Below are 14,643 nucleotides of genomic sequence, written 5' to 3'. Positions count from 1 at the left end.
TGGGAATTGCAGAAATGACTTCTAAGCCTCAAAATAATGACTTTTTTTCCTAAGGTGGTAGGAATGAAACTCAGTGCGGGCTGGATGGGGTCCCCCCTGGGCACCGCAGACCTAAGCTTGTTTAACTCCTACCTCTTAAAGGGACCGAGAAAAAATGACCTTTTCTGCACTCCAATGTAAGTCAATGGGGCGATTTTTTGGCTATGTGCTAGAAATGAAATGCAGTGCGGATTGGATGACAGGCACCCTAGGCACCCAGGATCGGCTTTAGTTTCACGTGTATCTCTTAAGCCGGCAGAGAAAACCCACCTGATATGCGCTCCACACAATTGAATTAGAGACGCCGTTGATTTTCTATGGGAATTGCAGAAATGACTTCTAAGCCTCAAAATAATGACTTGTTTTCCTAAGGTGGTAGGAATGAAACTCAGTGCGGGCTGGATGGGGTCCCCCCTGGGCACCGCAGACCTAAGCTTGTTTAACTCCTACCTCTTAAAGGGACCGAGAAAAAATGACCTTTTCTGCACTCCAATGTAAGTCAATGGGGCGATTTTTTGGCTATGTGCTAGAAATGAAATGCAGTGCGGATTGGATGACAGGCACCCTAGGCACCCAGGATCGGCTTTAGTTTCACGTGTATCTCTTAAGCCGGCAGAGAAAACCCACCTGATATGCGCTTCCACACAATTGAATTAGAGACGCCGTTGATTTTCTATGGGAATTGCAGAAATGACTTCTAAGCCTCAAAATAATGACTTTTTTTCCTAAGGTGGTAGGAATGAAACTCAGTGCGGGCTGGATGGGGTCCCCCCTGGGCACCGCAGACCTAAGCTTGTTTAACTCCTACCTCTTAAAGGGACCGAGAAAAAATGACCTTTTCTGCACTCCAATGTAAGTCAATGGGGCGATTTTTTGGCTATGTGCTAGAAATGAAATGCAGTGCGGATTGGATGACAGGCACCCTAGGCACCCAGGATCGGCTTTAGTTTCACGTGTATCTCTTAAGCCGGCAGAGAAAACCCACCTGATATGCGCTCCACACAATTGAATTAGAGACGCCGTTGATTTTCTATGGGAATTGCAGAAATGACTTCTAAGCCTCAAAATAATGACTTTTTTTCCTAAGGTGGTAGGAATGAAACTCAGTGCGGGCTGGATGGGGTCCCCCCTGGGCACCGCAGACCTAAGCTTGTTTAACTCCTACCTCTTAAAGGGACCGAGAAAAAATGACCTTTTCTGCACTCCAATGTAAGTCAATGGGGCGATTTTTTGGCTATGTGCTAGAAATGAAATGCAGTGCGGATTGGATGACAGGCACCCTAGGCACCCAGGATCGGCTTTAGTTTCACGTGTATCTCTTAAGCCGGCAGAGAAAACCCACCTGATATGCGCTCCACACAATTGAATTAGAGACGCCGTTGATTTTCTATGGGAATTGCAGAAATGACTTCTAAGCCTCAAAATAATGACTTTTTTTCCTAAGGTGGTAGGAATGAAACTCAGTGCGGGCTGGATGGGGTCCCCCCTGGGCACCGCAGACCTAAGCTTGTTTAACTCCTACCTCTTAAAGGGACCGAGAAAAAATGACCTTTTCTGCACTCCAATGTAAGTCAATGGGGCGATTTTTTGGCTATGTGCTAGAAATGAAATGCAGTGCGGATTGGATGACAGGCACCCTAGGCACCCAGGATTGGCTTTAGTTTCACGTGTATCTCTTAAGCCGGCAGAGAAAACCCACCTGATATGCGCTCCACACAATTGAATTAGAGACGCCGTTGATTTTCTATGGGAATTGCAGAAATGACTTCTAAGCCTCAAAATAATGACTTTTTTTCCTAAGGTGGTAGGAATGAAACTCAGTGCGGGCTGTATGGGGTCCCCCCTGGGCACCGCAGACCTAAGCTTGTTTAACTCCTACCTCTTAAAGGGACCGAGAAAAAAATGACCTTTTCTGCACTCCAATGTAAGTCAATGGGGCGATTTTTTGGCTATGTGCTAGAAATGAAATGCAGTGCGGATTGGATGACAGGCACCCTAGGCACCCAGGATCGGCTTTAGTTTCACGTGTATCTCTTAAGCCGGCAGAGAAAACCCACCTGATATGCGCTCCACACAATTGAATTAGAGACGCCGTTGATTTTCTATGGGAATTGCAGAAATGACTTCTAAGCCTCAAAATAATGACTTTTTTTCCTAAGGTGGTAGGAATGAAACTCAGTGCGGGCTGGATGGGGTCCCCCCTGGGCACCGCAGACCTAAGCTTGTTTAACTCCTACCTCTTAAAGGGACCGAGAAAAAATGACCTTTTCTGCACTCCAATGTAAGTCAATGGGGCGATTTTTTGGCTATGTGCTAGAAATGAAATGCAGTGCGGATTGGATGACAGGCACCCTAGGCACCCAGGATCGGCTTTAGTTTCACGTGTATCTCTTAAGCCGGCAGAGAAAACCCACCTGATATGCGCTCCACACAATTGAATTAAAGACGCCGTTGATTTTCTATGGGAATTGCAGAAATGACTTCTAAGCCTCAAAATAATGACTTGTTTTCCTAAGGTGGTAGGAATGAAACTCAGTGCGGGCTGGATGGGTTCCCCCCTGGGCACCGCAGACCTAAGCTTGTTTAACTCCTACCTCTTAAAGGGACCGAGAAAAAATGACCTTTTCTGCACTCCAATGTAAGTCAATGGGGCGATTTTTTGGCTATGTGCTAGAAATGAAATTCAGTGCGGATTGGATGACAGGCACCCTAGGCACCCAGGATCGGCTTTAGTTTCACGTGTATCTCTTAAGCCGGCAGAGAAAACCCACCTGATATGCGCTCCACACAATTGAATTAGAGACGCCTTTGATTTTCTATGGGAATTGCAGAAATGACTTCTAAGCCTCAAAATAATGACTTTTTTTCCTAAGGTGGTAGGAATGAAACTCAGTGCGGGCTGGATGGGGTCCCCCCTGGGCACCGCAGACCTAAGCTTGTTTAACTCCTACCTCTTAAAGGGACCGAGAAAAAATGACCTTTTCTGCACTCCAATGTAAGTCAATGGGGCGATTTTTTGGCTATGTGCTAGAAATGAAATGCAGTGCGGATTGGATGACAGGCACCCTAGGCACCCAGGATCGGCTTTAGTTTCACGTGTATCTCTTAAGCCGGCAGAGAAAACCCACCTGATATGCGCTCCACACAATTGAATTAGAGACGCCGTTGATTTTCTATGGGAATTGCAGAAATGACTTCTAAGCCTCAAAATAATGACTTTTTTTCCTAAGGTGGTAGGAATGAAACTCAGTGCGGGCTGGATGGGGTCCCCCCTGGGCACCGCAGACCTAAGCTTGTTTAACTCCTACCTCTTAAAGGGACCGAGAAAAAAATGACCTTTTCTGCACTCCAATGTAAGTCAATGGGGCGATTTTTTGGCTATGTGCTAGAAATGAAATGCAGTGCGGATTGGATGACAGGCACCCTAGGCACCCAGGATCGGCTTTAGTTTCACGTGTATCTCTTAAGCCGGCAGAGAAAACCCACCTGATATGCGCTCCACACAATTGAATTAGAGACGCCGTTGATTTTCTATGGGAATTGCAGAAATGACTTCTAAGCCTCAAAATAATGACTTGTTTTCCTAAGGTGGTAGGAATGAAACTCAGTGCGGGCTGGATGGGGTCCCCCCTGGGCACCGCAGACCTAAGCTTGTTTAACTCCTACCTCTTAAAGGGACCGAGAAAAAATGACCTTTTCTGCACTCCAATGTAAGTCAATGGGGCGATTTTTTGGCTATGTGCTAGAAATGAAATGCAGTGCGGATTGGATGACAGGCACCCTAGGCACCCAGGATAGGCTTTAGTTTCACGTGTATCTCTTAAGCCGGCAGAGAAAACCCACCTGATATGCGCTTTACACAATTGAATTAGAGACGCCGTTGATTTTCTATGGGAATTGCAGAAATGACTTCTAAGCCTCAAAATAATGACTTGTTTTCCTAAGGTGGTAGGAATGAAACTCAGTGCGGGCTGGATGGGTTCCCCCCTGGGCACCGCAGACCTAAGCTTGTTTAACTCCTACCTCTTAAAGGGACCGAGAAAAAATGACCTTTTCTGCACTCCAATGTAAGTCAATGGGGCGATTTTTTGGCTATGTGCTAGAAATGAAATTCAGTGCGGATTGGATGACAGGCACCCTAGGCACCCAGGATCGGCTTTAGTTTCACGTGTATCTCTTAAGCCGGCAGAGAAAACCCACCTGATATGCGCTCCACACAATTGAATTAGAGACGCCGTTGATTTTCTATGGGAATTGCAGAAATGACTTCTAAGCCTCAAAATAATGACTTTTTTTCCTAAGGTGGTAGGAATGAAACTCAGTGCGGGCTGGATGGGGTCCCCCCTGGGCACCGCAGACCTAAGCTTGTTTAACTCCTACCTCTTAAAGGGACCGAGAAAAAATGACCTTTTCTGCACTCCAATGTAAGTCAATGGGGCGATTTTTTGGCTATGTGCTAGAAATGAAATGCAGTGCGGATTGGATGACAGGCACCCTAGGCACCCAGGATCGGCTTTAGTTTCACGTGTATCTCTTAAGCCGGCAGAGAAAACCCACCTGATATGCGCTCCACACAATTGAATTAGAGACGCCGTTGATTTTCTATGGGAATTGCAGAAATGACTTCTAAGCCTCAAAATAATGACTTTTTTTCCTAAGGTGGTAGGAATGAAACTCAGTGCGGGCTGGATGGGGTCCCCCCTGGGCACCGCAGACCTAAGCTTGTTTAACTCCTACCTCTTAAAGGGACCGAGAAAAAATGACCTTTTCTGCACTCCAATGTAAGTCAATGGGGCGATTTTTTGGCTATGTGCTAGAAATGAAATGCAGTGCGGATTGGATGACAGGCACCCTAGGCACCCAGGATCGGCTTTAGTTTCACGTGTATCTCTTAAGCCGGCAGAGAAAACCCACCTGATATGCGCTCCACACAATTGAATTAGAGACGCCGTTGATTTTCTATGGGAATTGCAGAAATGACTTCTAAGCCTCAAAATAATGACTTTTTTTCCTAAGGTGGTAGGAATGAAACTCAGTGCGGGCTGGATGGGGTCCCCCCTGGGCACCGCAGACCTAAGCTTGTTTAACTCCTACCTCTTAAAGGGACCGAGAAAAAATGACCTTTTCTGCACTCCAATGTAAGTCAATGGGGCGATTTTTTGGCTATGTGCTAGAAATGAAATGCAGTGCGGATTGGATGACAGGCACCCTAGGCACCCAGGATCGGCTTTAGTTTCACGTGTATCTCTTAAGCCGGCAGAGAAAACCCACCTGATATGCGCCCCACACAATTGAATTAGAGACGCCGTTGATTTTCTATGGGAATTGCAGAAATGACTTCTAAGCCTCAAAATAATGACTTTTTTTCCTAAGGTGGTAGGAATGAAACTCAGTGCGGGCTGGATGGGGTCCCCCCTGGGCACCGCAGACCTAAGCTTGTTTAACTCCTACCTCTTAAAGGGACCGAGAAAAAATGACCTTTTCTGCACTCCAATGTAAGTCAATGGGGCAATTTTTTGGCTATGTGCTAGAAATGAAATGCAGTGCGGATTGGATGACAGGCACCCTAGGCACCCAGGATCGGCTTTAGTTTCACGTGTATCTCTTAAGCAGGCAGAGAAAACCCACCTGATATGCGCTCCACACAATTGAATTAGAGACGCCGTTGATTTTCTATGGGAATTGCAGAAATGACTTCTAAGCCTCAAAATAATGACTTTTTTTCCTAAGGTGGTAGGAATGAAACTCAGTGCGGGCTGGATGGGGTCCGTCCTGGGCACCGCAGACCTAAGCTTGTTTAACTCCTACCTCTTAAAGGGACCGAGAAAAAATGACCTTTTCTGCACTCCAATGTAAGTCAATGGGGCGATTTTTTGGCTATGTGCTAGAAATGAAATGCAGTGCGGATTGGATGACAGGCACCCTAGGCACCCAGGATCGGCTTTAGTTTCACGTGTATCTCTTAAGCCGGCAGAGAAAACCCACCTGATATGCGCTCCACACAATTGAATTAGAGACGCCGTTGATTTTCTATGGGAATTGCAGAAATGACTTCTAAGCCTCAAAATAATGACTTTTTTTCCTAAGGTGGTAGGAATGAAACTCAGTGCGGGCTGGATGGGGTCCCCCCTGGGCACCGCAGACCTAAGCTTGTTTAACTCCTACCTCTTAAAGGGACCGAGAAAAAATGACCTTTTCTGCACTCCAATGTCCGCTGAAACCGTATCCTCTCCCCTCTCCTCTTACCCTCTCCTGCCACCCTTTCTCTCTCCCTCCTGCCACACTCTCTTCTCGCCACCCTCTCCTCTCTCCTGCTTCTCTCTCTTGCCATCCTCCCCTCTCCCCTGGATCGGTTTTCATTTTCACGGCACATTGTGCCTGTCACCAGTGGGGTCCATATTCCCACTATACCCCTTGTTACATTCCTTAAGGGATTTAGTTTCCATAATGGGGTCACTTGTGGGGGGTTTCCAATGTTTTGGCAGCACGGGGGCTCTGTGAACCCGACATGGCCTTCGTCCTCCATTTTGGCCAAATCCAGCTTCCAAAATCCAAAACTCGCTACTTCCCTTTGGAGGCTTTTCGTGCACCCGCTTTGCACTTTGTGTCCACATGTGGGGTACTCCTGTAATCGGGGGAAATTGGTCTACATGATTAGTTGTTTATTTTTTCTTTTAACCCCTTGTGAACATGAAAAATTCAAAGTTACACCAACGTTTTAGTGTAAAAAATTTAATTTTTCATTTTCATGTCTTATTGTTCCACATTTGTGCCCGTCACCAGTGGGGTCCATATGCTTACTATACTCCTAGTTACATTTCTTGAGAGGTGTAGTTTCCATAATGGGGTCACTTGTGGGGGGGTTCTATTGTTTTGGTAGCACGGAGGCTTTGTAAACCCAACATGACCTCCGTCCTCCTTTCTGGCAAAATCCAGCTTCCAAAAGCCAAATGGCGCACCTTCCTTTTGGAGGACTGTCCTGCGCCGTCATGGCACAATATATCCCCATATGGGGTAATTTTGTACTCGAAGGAAATAGTTCTACAAGTCTTATGTTTTTTTTTCTTTTAACCCCTTGTGAACCTGACAAATTTAAGGCTAGACCAAGTTTTAGTGTAAAAAAAATTCAATTTTTCATTTTCACAGCACATTGTGCCTGTCACCAGTGGGGTCCATATGCCCACTATACCCCTTGCTTTATTCCTGGAGGGGTGTAGTTTCCATAATGGGGTCACTTGTGGGGGGTTTCCAATGTTTTGGCAGCACAGGGGCTCTGCTAACCCGACATGGCCCTCGTCCTCCATTCTGGCCAAATCCAGCTTCCAAAACCCAAATTGCGCTCCTTCCCTTTGGAGGCTTTCCGTGCCCCCGCTTTGCACTTTGTGTTCACATGTCTAGTACTTCTATAATTGGGAGAAATTTCTCTACATGATTAGGCGTTCATTTTTTCTTTTAACCCCTTGTGAACATGAAAAATTCAAAGTTACACTAACGTTTTAGTGTAAAAAATGTAATTTTTCATTTTCACAGCACATTGTTCCACATTTGTGTTTGTCACCAGTGGGGTCCATATGCCCACTATACCCCTTGTTACATTCCTCGAGGGGTGTAGTTTCCATAATGGGGTCACTTTAGGAGTATTTGTTAGGTTTTGGCACCCCAGAGCCTCTGCCAACCAGAAGTGGTACTTTTAAAATTGGCCAATTGTAATAGAGTCTTCAAAAATCCCTAGGCGCTCCTTTGAATCTGAGGCTTGTGATTGCGTCAAATTGGGCCACATATCATATATTTCTATACGCTGCGGAAACGGGGCAATAAAAATTGTGGTACATTTCTCTAGAAATAGGTTTTCTATTATGAAAGATATTGTATCACAATATAATTTCTGAAAAGAAAATTGAAATGTTCAATTTTCTTACACACTTAGCTTTTATTTCTGTGACTCACCTAAAGGGTTAAAAAACTTTCTGGAATTGATTTTGAACAGTTTGGGGGGGTGCAGTTTCTGAAATGGGGTGCTTTGTGGGGCTTCATAACATAAAGTCCCTTCAAATCAACTTCAAATGGGAACTGGTCTTGTGCAAAATCAGATTTTAAAATTCTTGCGAAAATTTAGAAAAATGCTGCTAAAGTTTGAAGCTTTCTATTGTCTTAAAAAATTTAAAGCAAGTTTAATAAATGCTGCCAACATAAAGTAGACATAATGCTAATGCTATTTCATATCTAATTTATGTGGCATAACCATTTTCCTTGCAAGCAGAAAATTTCAAAGTGGTAAAAAAATGATGATAGCGATAACTGTAAACAGACGCTCTAAAAACATGGTTCATTTTAGATTTCTTAAAGTTGATCGATGTGGTTAGTGCAGTATTGCCCGTAGTGCACAAAGACTTTAGTGTTTATAGGAGAGCGGCATGCACAACTCACTTCTTAGTTGCGGCGGACTATAAGTGTCAGCCAGTCTTTAAACACAAACATTTCTGTTACACTGTACATTGGTTTGCTTGTTCTGCTAGGGGAGATAGAAAAAAATACAATATGGTTTGTGCCAGCCGGCACTTCTCACCACTCCTGACGTCCTCCCCGTGGCTGATGTTACTAAGTGTCACTCGTCTCCTCTGGTGGGCTGTACACCCTCGTGGTCCTTCCAGCGTCAGCGCGGCCTCGTTGTCGTCTAGGTATAGTAGAGATGAAAGCACTTGGTCTTAGTGCCGGTATACATGAGTATGATCCCGGGGCCCTGTGGCAATAGCGCTCGCACCCACATTTATGCAAGAGCCACTGAAGACAGAACCCATGCGAGGTCCAAAAACGTGTGCACACAAAAGAATAAGACTTTGACACGTTACTCTTATGAGCTATCTGCTTCCAGGATCACAATTACTAAGAATATTATGGAATACGAGCGCTATTGCCACAGGGCCCCGGCATCATACCCATGTATACCGGCACTAAGACCCAGTGTGTCATCTCTACTATAGCTAGACGACAACGAGGCTGCGCGGACGCACGAAGGACGAGAGCACCACGAGGACGCGCAGGCCGCCAGTGGAGATGAGTGACACTTAGTAACATCTGACACGGGGAGGACGTTAGGAGTAGAGATGAGTGAACTGCTCGGACTTTTAGTCCGAATGCAGTTCGCTCTCATTATGTCTTTGATCCGGGCCGCATGCTTGCGCTCACGGGAATATGCGGCCAGGATATTCCATGGAATCGCTGTTGAATTCCCTGGAATATCCTGTCAGCATATTCGCGAGATCGCAACTATGCGGCCGGGATCAAAGGCATGATAATAGAGCGCCAATGCCGTCGGACCAAAAGTCAGACGGTCCGCTCATCCCTAGTCAGGAGTGGTGAGAATTGCCAGCTGGCACAAACCACATTGTATTTTTATCCTATCTCCCCTAGGAGAACAAGCAAACCAATGCACATTGTAACAGAAATTTGTATGTTTAAAGGAGACCTGTCACCCCCCGTGCCGGGGTGACAGGCTCCCGACACCCGTTACAGCCCCCTATACTCACCTGATCCCACCCGGTCCCGCTTCCTGAGCCGGTCGGGTCACGGAGATTTCAGTGCCCGAAGCCCGGCGCGCGCGCTCACAGGAGAGTCCGATGCTCATAGAGAATGAATGGGGAGTCCGATGCTCCGTCATTCTCTATGGGCATCGGACTCTCCTGTGAGCGCGCGCGGCGGGCTTCGGGCGCTGATATCTCCGTCACGCGACCGGCTCAGGAAGCGGGACCCGGCGGAATCAGGTGAGTATAGGGGGCTGACAGGTCCACTTTAAAGACTGGCTGACACTCATAGTCCGCCACAACTGAGAAGTGAGTTGTGCATGCCACTCTCCTATAAACACTAAAGTCTTTGTGCACTACGGGCAATCCTGAACTAACCACATCGATTAACCTTGAAGCGCAACTATTAAATATTTTTACAATTTATTTTTAGTTAGCCTAGGCCATGGTAAGAATTTTTGCAATTTATACTAATAAGCAAAACTGAACCGTTTTTCAATACATATAGATGAATGTCCCTTCAGAGCTGTGTTTGGCTCTGAGTTACTTGTTCAATCCTGTCCAGCACTCCTGGAAATCCGTACACTGCCTAAGCAGCAGCTTTGTACGGATTCTCAGATAGGTCCGCCCCAGTCCCGTCTCATCCCTTTATCCCTTCCCCTCACTGGACTGCGAGAACCATAGCAGTGCAGGAACCTCACATCTGTCCTGGGCACTGTTGTCCTCCTTGGTATATTGTGGCTCATCTGCAGACTTCTGTATAGGCAAGTGGGCACCAGATGCTGCTACTCTCTCCTCAGGGCTACCCCGACAGTGTTGCTAATCCTTGCTGTTGCCCGCCCCCCCCCCCTGGTTCGCTTACCCCTGCTGCTGCCCCCCCCCCCACCAGGATCGCTGCCCGTGTGTCTGTGTCTTCCCCTGCTGTTTCCCACCCCTCCCGCGATCGCTGCACGTATATCTGCGTCTTCCCCTGCTGTTGCCCCCCCCCAGATCGCTGCCTGTATCTTTGTGTCTTCCCCTTTCTTTGAATGAAACCCCCCGCCCCCCCCCGGATCGCTTCCCGTATCTCTGTGTCCTCCCCTGCTGTTGCACACCTCCCCCCCCCCCCGAACGCTGCCTGCGTGGCTCCAGCTGTGCTAACTGTCGGCCCCTCTCCCTCACATCATCCCCTCCCATGAGATATGTGAGGGAGGGGCATGAAGAAAGGGCATGATGATGAGAGTGATGGGTAGAGAGGGATGAAGAGAGGGGCTGATGAGAGAGGATGATGAGAGTGATGAAGTGAGGGGATGATGATAGGGAGAGGGGATGATGAGCGTGAGGGGATGATGATAGGGAGGGGGTGATGAGGGGGAGAGGGGATGAGAAGAGTGAGGGGATGATGATAGGGAGGGGGTGATGAGGGGGAGAGGGGATGAGGAGAGTGAGGGGATGATGATAGGGAGGGGGTGATGAGGGGGAGAGGGGATGAGGATAGTGAGGGGATGATGAGGAGGAGAGGGAATGATGCGAGTGATGGAGTGAGGGGATGATGATAGGGAGGGGATGATGAGAGTGATGATGTGAGGGAATAATGATAATGAGGGAGATGATGAGGGGGAGAGGGGATAAAGAGAGGGATGATGTGAGGGAGAAGGATGATGAGAGGGGATGACCCCTCTCATCATCCATCTCCCACACATCATCCCCTTTACTCATTCCTCTCCCTCACATCATCACTCTCATCATCCTCTCAAATCATCGCTCTCATCATCCCCTCTGCCTCTCATTATCCCCTCACATCATCACTCTCATCATCCCTTCTCCTTCTCATCATCCCCTCACATCATCACTCTCATCATCCCCTCCCTCTCATTATCCCCTCACATCATCCCCTCTCACTCTCATCATCCCCTCTCCCCGTCATCATCCCCTCACATCATCACTGTCATCATCCCCTCTCCCTGTCATTATCATCTCACATCATCATTCTTATCATCCCCTCTCCTCATCCCTCTCCCTCACATCATCACTCTCATCATCTCATCAAAGCCATGTAATAGGGTATTTGCTAAGGACCTTTTGTGTTCAGGTCCTATTAGATGGGCTGACTCCCGGCCCTGTCAGGTCAGCACTCACTGGCTTTGCAACAGATAGAACAGTATAAATGCCTCATTTCTGTCCTCCCTGTGGTTCTAAAGCTGTGACAAAATGAAAACTCCCATCATACAGTGACAACTAGTGGATTTTCAGGGTATGATGGGAGCTGTAGTATGACAACATGTGTAGAGACAATGGAAATGGCCATATATTTATATAATACATATATATCTAGAAAATAAAAAAGTTTCTGTCACAGGAATGGTCAGTCTGCTCCTCAGTGTTAGAATAGGTGCTGTGACATCTTCTTTCTTTGGTACACTTCAATAAAAAGCAGGTATCTGTAGTGTGTGTGTTCATGAGGTAGTGGAGGGTGCAGTGTCCCAGAACAGCCCTTCTCATGCTCACACTTGTATTATAACCAGTTCTGTTCTGGAAAGCTATGGTCCACTGCAAACTGTGTGTATTGTGTTACCCTTCTCAGTATTCAAGTCTGCTATTCCATTCATTTATTGCATGTATATTCAGGTATCAGTGTCTAATGGTATTATGTGTTCAAGTATGGTACTTCTCATGTATATTTCTCTGTATATGCCTAATGGTGTGATGATGCAATGACTGGATGTCACGTGACTGTGCCCCTGCTTCCATGGTAACTCCAATGGTCATCGAGCTTTTGGCTGGGGTTACCATGTGACTTCCTGTTCTACCTCAGTCTATCTCCTTCCCCAGAGGGGATAGGGTGTGTTGCTCTGCTGTTCCTGTCAGTCTAGTCTTGTCCTCCACCTTCAGGAGACAAGTTCTGAGTCTATTCCCTACCACATAGGGGATAGGTTGTGTGTTTGTCCTCTCTCCCTGCTAAGAGAGAGGCCTGCGTGTGCTCTGCTGCTCCAGTCCACTGGCTGTGTTCCTGTCTCAAGTCTCAAGATTCTCATCTGGGTGTCGATTCTTCAGTTCCTCTCATCATCATCTTCTCTAATCATCAACAGCAAGTATTTCATTCAAGTCTGATTCCACTTAGCATCTCAACTTCAGTTTCACTACTACTCCAATCATTCAGCACGCTACTCTCACAGCCTATTGCAGCATCACCCATTACTCTGCTTTATTCAAGATTGCCTTATTCCCGGTTGCATCCGGAGAGACTGTTGCTACTAGTTACCACCGTTACAAGAAATATACAACTACCGTTGTTTCTGAACCTTGGCATTGGTGTGATAATTGGTGCCCTGACTAAGGACAACAAAGAATCGCATGCCCAGTATTCCCGCATGGTCAGGAGTCCGGTTTCCAGCTGTATCACCCTCGTGCCTACACCGTGACAACCCTATACCCTACAGCTGCCCCGGTTCCTGCCTGTTAGCACCATCTACACTGCGGAGTGGCCCCTAGGGGCCTGAGGCATCGCAGAGGGTGTGGCAGGAGAGGAGGAAGGAGGAGATAAGGCGGGAGGGGGAGGAGAGAGGAGACCACGCCCACTTTCAGGCAGCCAGGATAAAAATTTATTTATTCATCTGAGCCGGAAAACTGGGGATATCTCAGTAAGCGCACAAAATCTCCACACAATTTATGGCTCTTTTTAAAGGGTAACACTTTTTAACTCAGTACTCAGTAGTTTCATTTTTTTTAAATTTAAATTATAGTTACACTTTAAGGAATCCAAAATGAACTTTTAACCCATGTCTTTAGAGCGTCTTTTTACAGTTATTGCTATCATCATTTTTTGACCACAAGGGCCCTTGAATGGTTTTTTTGTACCTATTATTTTATTATTATATCGTATGTGATGATTTTATTGTATCAGCACTAATTCATAATCAATTTTATTGTACATTTATCTTGTTACTGCTACATTAAACACTGCTGCTGATCACATCAATCTACATCTCTGGTAATATACTGATCACATTCATTTACATCTCCGGTAATATAACTATTATTACAGCTTAGAGATCTAGGCACTCCTCTTTTTATTTTTCTATTTGACATTTAGTGAATTAGGGTATTCAGCGCCTATTTTTTACCTCAACGTAGAAGTTTTAGTGAGCTGCACCCACCTATTGACTATTTTTATGTTTATAATACCTAACTGACCTACAGTGAGGTGCCAGCATTTAAAAAGCTGCTTATAGGTTCCAGTGTTGTTTTAACTTTCAAAATCTAAATCAACAGTAGATGTGAAATAAAGCAAGTTTGCAATGTACATTCATGATTTTTTTGTTTGTTATCCTGCTGTAAAATAAAGCTACACAAATCCAGGTCCAGTCTCCTGAAGGCAGATTTTTTGTCTTGGGCTGGTTGAAAAGAAGAGACTAAACACATGAAGTCTGTGGAGAATGTCACAACTCAATGCTGCCATCAATCAAATTACTTTGAGCACACAGAAAACCTGGGAAACACAGGACTTCCTGTGTTTAGACTCTTTGAATTTCAATTTACATTCATATTTACGTAGTTAATATGGTTGAAAAAATACACATGTCCATTAATATTAACCAAGGAGGGGATGGATACAGGGAAGGGGGAGGGATGATGATAGGTTCTATACATATGCATTTAAGTTATTTTGTTCTAAGAACTTGTCTAGGCCGGTTTTGAAGCCCTCTCCTGTTTTTGCTGTGACCAGACCCTGTGGTAGACTGTTCCACAGATTCACAGTTCTCATGGTAAAGAAGGATTGTCGCCACCGGAGATTGAGCCTTTTTTTCTCCAGGCGGAGGCAGTGCCCCCTTGTCCTTTGAGGGGATTTTACCTGGAACATCTTTTCCCCATATTTCCTGTAGGGGCCATTTATATATATAAATAAATTAATCATATCTCCCCTTAAACGTCTCTTCTCCAGACTAAACAAATTTAATTCTTTTAATCTCTCCTCATAACTAAGATGCTCCATTCCCCTTATTAGTTTAGAATGTAAATTGAAAATATGCTTTATGTCACATCTACTGTTGTAACGACAGGTAGACTTCAAGTAGTACAGGAGCCTGTTGGAAATAAAACTGGT

The sequence above is a fragment of the Dendropsophus ebraccatus genome, chromosome 8 (assembly GCF_027789765.1).
Source record: "Dendropsophus ebraccatus isolate aDenEbr1 chromosome 8, aDenEbr1.pat, whole genome shotgun sequence".
Classification (NCBI taxonomy): domain Eukaryota; kingdom Metazoa; phylum Chordata; class Amphibia; order Anura; family Hylidae; genus Dendropsophus; species Dendropsophus ebraccatus.
This window is presented reverse-complemented; position numbering follows the sequence as displayed.